This window comes from Myotis myotis, unplaced genomic scaffold (assembly GCF_014108235.1).
Source record: "Myotis myotis isolate mMyoMyo1 unplaced genomic scaffold, mMyoMyo1.p scaffold_m19_p_6, whole genome shotgun sequence".
In the NCBI taxonomy this organism is placed as follows: domain Eukaryota; kingdom Metazoa; phylum Chordata; class Mammalia; order Chiroptera; family Vespertilionidae; genus Myotis; species Myotis myotis.
The window spans coordinates 51,723,519-51,736,089 of record NW_023416368.1 but is presented as its reverse complement, the minus strand read 5'-3'; positions in this window follow the sequence as shown (position 1 = coordinate 51,736,089).

The window sequence follows — 12,571 nt, the reverse complement described above, 5'->3', positions numbered from 1 at the left end:
GCAGGTCAGAAAGGAAGACAGATGTCTGGAGGGTGACCTTGGATGAGTGTGTTTGGGAATTTAGGAATTCCCTTGGGGGTTAACGACATGCCATTGCTTGGCAACCACAATGAACAGGGTAGCATTACATACCATAGGTGCAAACAAACCATAAAACTCTTGACAGGATGGCTGGAGAAACTATAGCATCCAGGTTGAGGAGGTTGGTGAATAGAAATTGACTTTCGGGAAGAAACGGGGGGGGGGGGGGGGGGAGGGGGGGGTGAGGAACGGAGAAGGAAAGCAGGGAGGCTAGAATTACCTTAGGAAGCACATTAAACACAAAGTTCCAACCCTAGTCGGTTCGGCTCAGTGGATAGAGCATCAGCCTGCGGATTGAAGGGTCCCAGTTTGATTCCCGGTCAGGGCACATGCCTGGGTTGAGGGCCTGATCCCCAGTAGGGGGCGTGCAGGAGGCAGCCAAACAATGATTCTCATCATTGATGTTTCTATCTTTCTCTCCCTCTCCCTTCCTCTCTGAAATCAATAAAAATATTAAAAAACAAAGTTCCATAGGTTTAGATAGGACAAGAAATAAGAGATAAGAACTGAACAGAAAGCAGGAAGACTGAACTCCATGTAACGTTAAACTGTGATGGGAATTTGTGAAGATCTCAGTTGTGGTTAAGGCATTCACTTGAATGAAATGGAATCATCTTGTAAAGGAGCTATGGGCAACCTATCTCTATTCTGCATAAAAGCGGATAAGATTTCTTTCATCCGAATTCCATAGGTCACATTAAGCAGTCCCATGCTATACCTTGGTCAGAGCCTGGGAAAGGATCTATTTCTCCTGTGGCATGCCCAAAGCCTTGAATAACCCCCACGATAAGAGACATTGATTCTCCTAACCACCTGGAGATGCCAATGCATCTAGAAACTACACGTTAACCTCCATTTATTATCCACAGATATTCGTGATTTTACTTTGAATTCTAAACATTTGTGTGTATATACAAATTAAATTAGCAAGGTAATTCTCATTACAGAAAGGATTTGTCATTTCACAAAAAGGATCTTTCATAGGCAATCAAATTTCCAAATATTCTTCTGTACTTAACTTTTCAGTAACACGTATTATGAAAATAATGTAGACTTGACTTTCTCTGTCCCACTTTCTGCGTAGAAGCTACTGTATATAAACACAGTCATTTATATGTGAAAATTCAAAAGCAATATGTATTTATTACCTCCACAATTATAGAAGTATTTTTCATTTTGAAGGGTTTTTAATATGCTTTTTACTCTTCTCCTCAGAAGTGCTGATTTCACTATGAATCAAGAACACCGTGTAATTAACACGTTCAGTACTCCATTAAACATCAAATTCGATTTCTTACTATTGCTCATCAAATAATATTGAAAATACATTTTACACCAGCCTTACTTCAAAAGTGGGAGGAACTCATATTTTTAAGCGTTAGATGACCTCCTACTTTTCCAGATGGAATTGAAAAGGATGTCTGACAAAAGAAATGAACGGTGTTGTAATAGCAAGCGCCTGCATACTACTTAATAAGTTTCAAGTGTTCATAAGGCCTTCCAAATAGTGACCCATTTAAACTTTGCTACAACTCTATGAGGCAGTTAAGATGTTTACCCTTTCTTACAGAAGAGGCTTCTGAGGCTGAGATTGAATTCCTTGCCCAAGTTCAGAGCTAGTAGTAAGGGGCAGATCTGGAAATCCTACTCAGGGTGTCTTGCCTTAGGGCCAGTTCTCTTAAGCACTCACTCTTCGGCCTCTAGTAGTTTAAGGTGTTTTGTTTTTTAAATTTTTTCAAAGTAGATAAATAGTGTTTATGGACTAGTCACAAGCCTTTTGAGATCTCTCCTGCTCTGTATGGAGCCAATGCCATCATCTGGCCCTTCAGAGTGTAGAATGAACCTCTTGTTTACTCGTTTTTTGTTACTGAACTAACATGTTTCTAGTTTCAACTCTCACATTTCCTAGCATGTTTATCCTCTCTTTGTGTCACAGTGTTCAATAAGATGACTAGAAATGTAAGCAGGACTGGAACAAATGAAGACTACTTCTCATCCTCTCTGTAGTGGTGTCTCCCAACATTGGCTGCATCAGAAGAGATCTGTCGGAGAGAGGGTGTGGGCATTGCTCCTGACGCATTTCCTTCAGCTTGAATTTTTTTAAGCCTCCCACATCCCATAGGCTGAATTCCTGAAGGCTGACCCCAAGCACAGCTAAATGCCTGGGGCAGGAACAGGAGCCTCTGCTGTCCATCACCTAAACCAGCATATGCAAATCCTATTTTGACTGTCAAGGGTTTTCTCTGCATTCCTTCCTGAGTACAACATGTGCATTGCATCAAGAATGGTAATGCTCCGTGAGTCCTCCTCCCCAGGACACTGGCTACTGTGATGCATGTAGAATTCTGTCAACAATTCTTTCCTTTCCCCTGCTCTTTAATTGAGACTACTGCCCAGGGAATAAGATGCATTTTGTGGCAGAAAAATCAATTTCAGGGCTATAGCTTGTGACACAATCTACTCTCAGTACTGATACAGCATCTTCCTCAACTCCTGCTCTTGCACCTTGTATTTATTGCAGTGTTTCTTATCAATCTTCTTTCTTCATATAGCAAAGATGGGGAGCTACCTGGGCCAGCCAACCCCATTATCTTACACTCTGCTGGTTAAAATGCAATTTTAGTTTTTATAAATTCCAGGTCTCCTTATCCAGTAGTCCATCATTTAGCTTAACCTGTGCCTTACTTTACATTTTTGTTTTAGTTTAACTTCTGCCTTTTTTTTTTTTTTACCTTATTTTCATTAGGAGAAAGAATGACATGGAATGACCTATGTATGCAGAACATGCTCTCTCACCATGCATCTCTATTGACAAAATTAACAATAAACCAACTCATAAACATAGATGAATGGAATTGAATTCAGAATTCAGAAATAAAAACCTTCTCCTTATGATCAATTGATTTTTGATAACGGAGCCAAAGCAATTTCAATAGGGAAGGAATAGTTGTTTTAATAAATGGCATTAGGGCATTTGGATAGTCACATGCAACAAGATGAGCTTAGATTCTTATCCCACACAATACACAGACATTCATTCAAAATGGATTTGATTTAGCAATAAACCCATACATTTATGGTCAATTAATTTTAAAGAAGGCAAGACGATTCAAGGGAGAAAGAATAGGCTTTTTAATAAATGGGTAAAGACAACTAAATATGCACATGAAAAAGAATGAAGTTGGATTTCTGCCTTACACAATATATATAAATTAATTCAAAATAGATCAAATATCTAAATGTAGCCCGGCCGGTCTGACTCAATGGTTGAGCATTGACCTATGAACCAGGAGGTCATGGTTTGTTTCCCGGTCAGGACACATGCCCAGGTTGCAGGCTCCGTCCCCAGTGTGGGGCTTGCAGGAGGCAGCCAATCAATGATTCTCTCTCATCATTGATGTTTCTATCTCTCTCTCCCTCTCCCTTCCTCTCTGAAATCAATAAAAAAAATATATTTTAAAAATATCTAAATATAATAGTGAAAACTGTAAAACCTCTAGGAAAAATCACATATGTAAATCTTTGTGACCTTGGATTAGCTACTGACATCTTAGAGATGATACTTTAAAAAACTAGATAAATTAGATTTTGTTAAAATCAAACATGTTTATGCTTCAATTGACACTACCAAAAAATTAGAACAACTCATAGAATGGGAGGACATACTTCCAAATAATATATCTAATAAGGATCTAATATGCAGAATAGATAAAGGATCCTTACAACTCAATAACAAATTCTTTTAAATGGGCAAAGAATTTAAATAAACATTTCTCCAAAGAAGATATAGGAGAAAATATTTCCAAATAATATACCTGATAAGGATCTAGTATGTAGAATATATAAATAATCTTTTCAACTCAATAATAAAGAAACAAATAACCCATTTTTTAAATGAACAAAGGATTTTAATAGACATTTATCCAAAGAAGATATACAAATGGCCAATAAACACATGATGAGATGATCAACATCATTAGTCATACAGAAATGCAAATTAAAACCACAATTCAACACTACTTCACACTCAATAGGATAGTTATGTCTATTTTTTAAGGACAGTAACAGTGTTAGTGAGGATATGAAGAAGCTGGAATACTTACTTGTTCTCTACTAGTAGAAATGTAAAATGGCACAACCACTTTGGAAAATAGCTTGGCATTTCCTAAAATGTTAAAAACAGAGTTACTATATGACTCAGCAATCCTACACATAGGAATACACAAAACAAAATTGATAATATGTACTTACACAAAAATTTGTATGTGAATATTTATAACTGCATTGTGTATAATATACAGGGTCCAAATGTTCATCACCTGATAAATTATTTTAGAAATTCAGTATATCCATTAATATCTGCTACAACATGGATGGCCTTGAAAACATTATTCAAAGTGAAAGAAGCCAGGTTCAAGAGGCCCCATATTAAATGACTAGAGGCTGATGCACAACATTTGTGCAAGAGTAGGCCTTCCTTCCCCCGGCTGCTGGCACCGGCTTCCCTCTGGTACCCAGGACCCCGGCTTCCCTGGCAGCCCCAGTCGAATTAGCATATTACACTTTTATTATTATAGATGACATTTACACAAAAGGTCCAGAATAGGCAAATCACTTATAGCGATGGGAAGTAGAGCCATGTTGGCCTAGGGCTCATGGGATTAGGATGTGGTCACATAGATAATTCGGCTTTGTCTCAAAAAAAACCTCTCCAATAACAGCTCAGATTGTAATGCACTCATTAAATGCTTATGTAGATTATTTTATTTAATCCTCACAAAAGCACTATGAAGTATGCATTCTTTTTTATCGTTTTCATTTTTTCAGAAAAGGGAACTAAGGTAATTTACCCAAAACCACCCAATTAGTAAGTAGCATGTCTGAGATTCCAATACAAGGCAATTTGATTTCAGAACCACCCTCTTGACATTTCTGAGATGAGACAGTTTCATGGTTAGTCAGTAAACCATGCTTTGAATTTATTAGGCAAAACATAGTTCGTGGCTTAAATGATTAAAATAAGACTAGCGGCCCAATCGCATGAAATTCATGCAAGAGTAGGCCTTCCTTCCCCTGGCTGCTGACACCAGCTTCCCTCTGGCACCTGGGCTTCCCTCGCAGCCCTAGCTTCATCTGGAAGGTCGTATGGTCTAATTAGCATATTATACTTTTATTATTATAGATGGACTCCTCAAGCATTTCCTTGAGGAAATCTCATTTCAAGGGAATTAGACAGTCCTCTAAAACATTAAAAGAGAATCATAAAGATTATTTTGTAAAAATAAAATACTGTGTACACCTGAGCCGTTATCTTAGCAGAAAGCAAGTTGAGTGGGAACAGGCAAGTGTTCAGGTTTATTCTTTCCATTCTGACTTGCTCACAGTCTTTCTCTGTTTCACATTGTATGCCTCATACTGGCTCCCCTGGCCTCCTAGGATCTATATTTCTCTGGCTAGGTTCTAAGCAGCACCTACCCAACCTAAGCGCAGACTGCTGACAGGGCCCTCACTCCACAGGTCTGGTGACAGGACTGTAACCATAGTGGCCTCAAATGACTAATGTCAGATTGACCCGGTGGCTCAGAAGGTCCATGCTGCCTTCCACGTCCCAAACATCCAACCACAGGCCACTGGACTCAAAAAAGTGATCTGAGAGAATGGAGGAAAGCCAACCAGCTCCTTCTCCAATTTAACAGAATTTTTGCAGCATCATAAAAGTTAACCAAATGTGACATCTTTTGAAAGCTATAAAGCACTGTGGCAAACAAGTCATGGTTATTCGTGTGTAATGAATTCTGTTCATCTAATTTGATTTTTCTCCAGACTTATACATCACTACTAAACATCAATTTTACAAAGTCAAACCTGGCCAAAAAGGTTGTCAACATAATGCAAAACTTTGGAAGACAATGATTTATGGCATTGGAAAAAGTAAACGTTAGGTCTTCCACCAACATGTTCAACCTGGCAACATGACAAGGTTGCCTACACATGGTACCTCTTAACCAGGCATTAGTTTTTCTTTAAAATAATTTTAAGGTAATTAATTTCCCAATAACAAAGGTAAAACTAAATAGTTCTTAAATCTTAGGGTCTCAGGTGAGCTTTTTGTTGGTATTCAGGGTCTTGCTAGAATGTACCTCTGTTTTTGTGTGGTTGTATTTTTCTAGGCTTGTATTAGTAAGACAAAGATGACTTTATTTGGTTTTTGTTCCTTGGGGGCAGAGAAGGGGGGGCGCAGAGAAATGGAGTTCATATGCTGTATCTGGAGAATTTCAAACCTCATTCATTTTTTCCTTTTCCCCAAAAGACCAGTCTGTCCGCCTGCGCCTCCTTAACCTTCTTTCCGTGGAATCCCTCTGTGAGCGCACAAGTGTTAGGGCCCGTGTGCCCCCTGCTCCAGATTATTTAGTGCGCATTGCAGAACCAGCGTGTGTATTTTTCTTGTCCATGGGTCATTTCATTGCCACACACCTAAACAGCTGGAAAGCACTGACACTCAGTGTTGGTAATCCACTCTACGTGATGTTTGCATTTGTGTCTTTTTGGCAATTCAAAGGCTAGTTTAGGGGAGAATGTCAATTTTATAAACTTCTCTTTACTCAAGTTTAACTTGATTTATCTGCTGTTTAGTATACTTAGCTTATCTTTTCTTCTCCATCATTCATTACAGAGAAATATTCTCATTGAAATAAATATCCATTATTATGCAGTTTTCAGCTGAGAAATTCTAAGAAACTAGCAGGACAGTGACATATCAGGGGGCAAAGATACATATAGGCAAAGAGTTCATCTCTATTAGACAAATCTTTTTTTTTTTTCTTTGAGACTGTGTATTGATCTCTATTGAGAACTACAGGTAAAGCAGTCCATCTCTTCCACAAGTTTAGGAACAAAGAGAAAAAGCACATGGAATTAAAGTTTGAGCCAGATTTTTAAGAGGAAGATTACTTATGAAAAGCAAAATAAATCAGGAAAAAAATATTGTTCTGTCTTTCTGCTGAATGAGTCCTTTCTTAGATATACTCACCATCAATGTTTTGTGGGGGTTTTTGCCTTAATCAATGTATCGCCCTTTGGTTTGACTTCTGTCATAAATTATATTAGGCAGTGTTCATAATGTTATGCCATTGTAGAGCGTCAGGAAAATTGTGTTGTAATCGCCTCAGTGACTCTCTGGTTCTATCTCCTCAGCCAACACTGGGTCCTCTAACGGAAAGCCATTTTAACCAAACCATCTGGCTTATTTTTCACTAAATTAGTGAGCTTATGGTTTTTTATTTTCTTGAAAAATAGCTACCTTACTCAGCTAAATGAAGCAAATGGACTACACAATCTATAGTGCAACTCCTAGCTTTAAATGTGTTGCAGGGGTGTGTTGTTAGGGTTAGGGATGAGGGAGATGGTCTCAGAGAAGAGCTCTGGGCATCTGTCCCTCCCTCTCTCTGTTCTTGTTCCAGTGCTGGTTTCTGGGAGGCAAGGATGCTAAAGGACCTTATTTGGCTACTACAGCCCTATTATTAGTTGGGGCAAGCATGATTTCACTTGTACACACATCTAGTTCTCTCAATTAAAACATCTCTTGTTTAAAGTTGCAAACCAACTTAAAACACACATTTTCTTCAGCAAGTTGTCTTTGATTGTTTGGCTTGCAACATTACTCTGTGCCAAGTTCGAAAAGCATTCTGGAAAGTTTATTCCCAGGCCAAACAATCAAAGCTGTGCCTCTTTAGTTTAGGGTGGGTTTTTCTTTTTTGGAACTGCCACAATTTCATCATAAAAACAATTTCAAACAGAGCTGTCTTCCCTCATGAAATTGCCTGTTTGCCCACATACACGTACAGGTAATTGCCAGGGTTAAGCGGTAATGTTACTTAAGTAATCGTTTTTATATTGTATAATTATGTAATTGTGATTATATGTGGCATATTAGTCTCAAGGTTTCCAAAAGCCCCTGGCTTTTTAGTAGCCATAGATGAATTTGGGCACGGTCATTGGGATCATTCAAATTCACGTGAAATAGACTTTCAAAGAACTCTCTCTTTTCTTTCATTTCTTTTTTAATGTTCCTATGATGCAGAATAAAAATACTGCATTTGCGCCCTAACCGATTTGGCTTGGTGGATAGAGCATCGACCTGCGGACTGAAGGTCCTGGGTTTGATTCCGGTCAAGGGCACCTGCCCAGGTTGTGGGCTCGATCCTCAGTAGGGGGCATGTGGGAGGCAGCCAATCAATGATTCTTTCTCATCATTGATGTTTCTATCTCTCTCTCCCTCTCTCTTCCTCTCTGAAATCAATAAAACTATTTTTTTAAATAATAATAAATAAATTTAATTTTTTTAAGAAAAAATACTGTATCTGCAAAATGCACCCTTCACTAAAAAAAAATAAAAAAAAAATAAAAAAATTTCTGGATCTTTGTGTCTTTTCATTGACACAAACATGCAAATTAGCAGAAATATTTATGACTCAAAAAATGTTTCTAGAAACAATTATTTTTTCATGCTACAAACTTGAAACCTTAGACAACATCCGTGAGGTCAGAATAGACCAATGAAAGTAGAAGTGATAATAATACTCATAGATGCTGAAGCTAAAACGCCCTTCCCAGGTATTTCGCCTCCCAGATCTTCAGCCACAAAGATGGTTATCACCCCCTCCCTACATACTCCCTGTCATCATGGGTGTTTTTCCACTAAATCTCCATTTCTTCTGCTGTAAAGCTCCAGCAAGTAAGATTCCCTCTGAGTCATCAAGGAGAACAGAAACTTTTACTAAGATATAAGTTCCTTTGAGACACAGATGTGAAGTGTTTGGAAAAGACAGATTGACTTGGAAACACACTACCATGCATTCTTTAGTCATTTTTTCCTATAAAATATAAATATTTATTTATATATTTTCAGAGCAAAGATGGCCTTTGTAATTTTTTCAGGAATGTGCTCAAAACAACACCTCATGCCAGTGTTTTAGCTCCTTTATATCAATTCAAAGCAGTAACTTTTAACTAAACAATAAGCATTTCCAGTTTTAATACACATTTTATAAAACACAAATTTCTAATCATTGCACCACCTCAGAGTCTCTCAATTCCTATAGTATGGTTTTCATAACCTTTAGGCTCATTTCCATTTTTTTATTCTAGCCTATTTTTGTTGTATCAACTTGAATGACAAAAAATTAACTTTTGCAAGACAGAAATTTTAGGATCCAGAAAATGGATTAATGAGGCCATTGTTTTCTCTTTCCTTCTGAAGCTGGCTTCCCATCTATTTTGACTATTGAAAAATAATAATCACAACTCACGATATAGTCCAGGGATGAAGGTCTGTGTTTAAACCCTCACCTTAACCCTCACCTTCCCAGCATCTTGGGGCATGTGTTCATCCCTACTTCACAGATTTGCTGGGAGGAATAAATGAGTCAAAGATAGAAAGCACTGTGCCTTAAGCCTAGTTTTGAATACATGTTAGCTTTAAAGGAATAACATTTGAACATGGTAACACTTTTCCTAATTAATTCACAAAGCGCATTTAAAGTCAGGGTCATGGATAGTATGCCAGGGCGCCAACCAACAGATGCCTGCTTATGTGGCTGCCCCTTCCTCCCAGTCTTCTTTCAACAAGCAAAGTGTCTCCTCGTTTGCTCATACATGTATTATCCCAAGTCTGTGCCCCTGCCTGAAGTCCCATCCCCCGGCTTTCACCAAACCTGTATTACCCTTTCTGCAAATTCTATTCGTTTCTTACCTTCTCCGTGAAGTCTTTCCAATGGATCAGAAATGAATTCTTCCTTACATATTATCCTAATCAATTGGGCTGCTGCAGTTTGTCTATGTTTATATCTGTTGTGTATAGTGTGTGTGCATGTATGACAGGTGCGTGTGCAGAATCTCTGTCTAGCTTCTTCTTTTAATCCAGGAGAGTGACGTCCCAGCGTGGACCATGGGCAGAAGTGCCATTCGGGAGGTCAACCTAGATCTAGTGTGGCCAACTGATTGGCAGAGTAGCCTGAGACAAGGTTGGGCAGCAGCCGGCCCTTTGTAGATGTTTCAACTGCACATTTGCATATTCTTTCATGCTCCTATATTACAGCTCTAAAATAGAGATCCATACTTCAAGGGCAACAATACTGTATTTATTAACTACATGACCGCATCTATGCACAGTTTTATTATGAAATAAAGCAGTTTAAGAAGTTTCTCTCAGTTGCCAGAAATAGAGAGACCAGGCATAGGTATTGGGGAAACAGTAGTCACTTGGGTCCTCTTGTATGGAGACCAAGGAAAAGCTGCCAAAGGAAGAATAGGGGCCCTAGGAACTCTGGGCAGCAGGACCTTTGCCCCCTGAGTCACCGTTAGTGTGACTCGGCATATTCGCTCCTCTCTCCTCTCACTGCTGACTGGCTCAGAATTTGCTAAACCCCATTCATCTACACTCCACCACCACAATTTTTGTCATTATCAGATCACCTGCTCTATTAGTCACTTAATTTTTTTTTAATCAACTCACTTTTTGTTTTTACCTTAACAAAATGATTGCATAAGGAAATTATATATTTCCCGTAAGTCAAAAAAAGGCAATCCATTGGCCTTACAATATAGGAAAAAGTGAGTACAAGGACATCCTCAACCCACGGCTCATTTCTCTCTTCATCTGGATGGAGGAGAACGAATCTACAATCAGTCGTCCCTCTTCTTGTCCCCTTTCCTGCCAGGAGCAGGTCCCAACTTTGGCTGCATTTTGAAATCACCTGGGTGATCAAATAAGTACTTATGCCCGGAAACCACATCCAGAAATTAATGGTTTGTGGTGAGGCTTGGGCATCAGTATTCTGAAAGCCCCTGGGTATTTCTCATGTGTAGCCAAGGCTGAGAACCAGCCTAAGGGATGTCCCTCACCCACTACTTCTACTCTGAATGAACTTCAGAGACATGGGTCTCCTCAGGCCATAAATAAAAGCGAGGCAGACTGCATGTGGCCTCCCCTGGAGTATACCACCAGGGCCATCAATAGTGTGTATACCACAGTTTTAGAAATGCTGGGATGGTTTAGGCTCTCCATTTATTCAGCATATTGTTTTTTATTTGTTTGTTTTTTAACCTCATAGCTTTTTTTTTGTAGCTTCTGCCTCTTTTGAATTTCAAAAACCATCAAAGTTCAAATTTCTCATGCATTTTTCCTATGTATCACCAGTTCCCTTGGCCCAGTAAACTCATTGTCTCTGTATTTTGTAGGGCAAAGTGCTGAGAGAGAGAAGTTGTTTAGTGTGTGTCATCTTTGCAGACCAGTCAGCATCCCTGTTGGGGTTGCCATTGCCAGCCTGTGGGTTTGGGGTGCTTCGCTGACACAGAGGAGAGAGGCCAGGGAAGTGGCCATCTGCTATGGAACAGTGATGCCTTGGCAAGGAGGCTCAGAGATCCTTTAAAAGGATGTCATCCTCATTCAGGCATGGGTTGATTTGAACTGGAAAGTGTTTTCCACACCTGACTCATCATCAGAATCAATATAGGACCTTTGAGGGTTTGGGTTCTTTCCACCCAAATTCTAAATCAATAAGTCTGGGGGAAGGTCCAACTTTGAGATTTGTGTTTTCTTAATGGCTGACCAAGAAAACTTAATAGTCACTTTGGTTTGGGAACCACTGTATTAAGTGACCTCTGACCTTCTTTTCTCTGAGCATTTACAGTTTTGTAATAACCTCTGCAACAGAGACATGAACCTCCTTTTCTGAAAGCAGTGACCACAGCTTTTACTGAGATTCGTGGGACACTATTTCCAGAAAATATTATCTGAATGCTTAGATAATAAAGGATAACAAAGGGAAATGCTGAATATTAAATCCTCCTTTGGATATTAACAGTGTGTTAGAAGATGAGAGACTCTGAGAAGGCCAGTTGTAAAAAGAAACTTGTTTCTTACCATTGAACTAACTTATTTGCGAATGTGACAACTTGGTCTCAAAAAGCCTGTTAATACTCCTTCAAATGGTTTTCCCTTAACAAGGTTTGGAGGCTCCAAGTCTGCGCAATGTTTTCTGTATATAGTGAATTCTTAATAAATGCTACTGATTGACAAATGACCAGAAGAAAGGCTGAAACTCAGATTCATCAATTTTGTTAATTGTTAGCAGCCTGGGTAAAAGTTTTGATAAAGAGGTCAGAACTAATGATTTCAATGAGGCTTTAGTATTAACCAACATTTCATTCATCTTAGCTGCCAGTGTATTTGATTAATCTACACTAGGACCTCCTCCCACCCAAAGAATTATAATTTCGCTTCTATACCATATGGTTGGGGAATAAGAACAGCCCCTACAAATGTGGTCTGTAAGCTGTTAATCATCCTCTTGAACCTCATTTGCATTTCAGAGTTTCAGGTACAGTAAAATTAATGTCTGTTAATTAAAAATACTGTCTACCTAGTGCCTGTGCATAAATGGTACCCAATTCATGTGTATTGTAAATGACTCATGGGCAATTCTTGCAT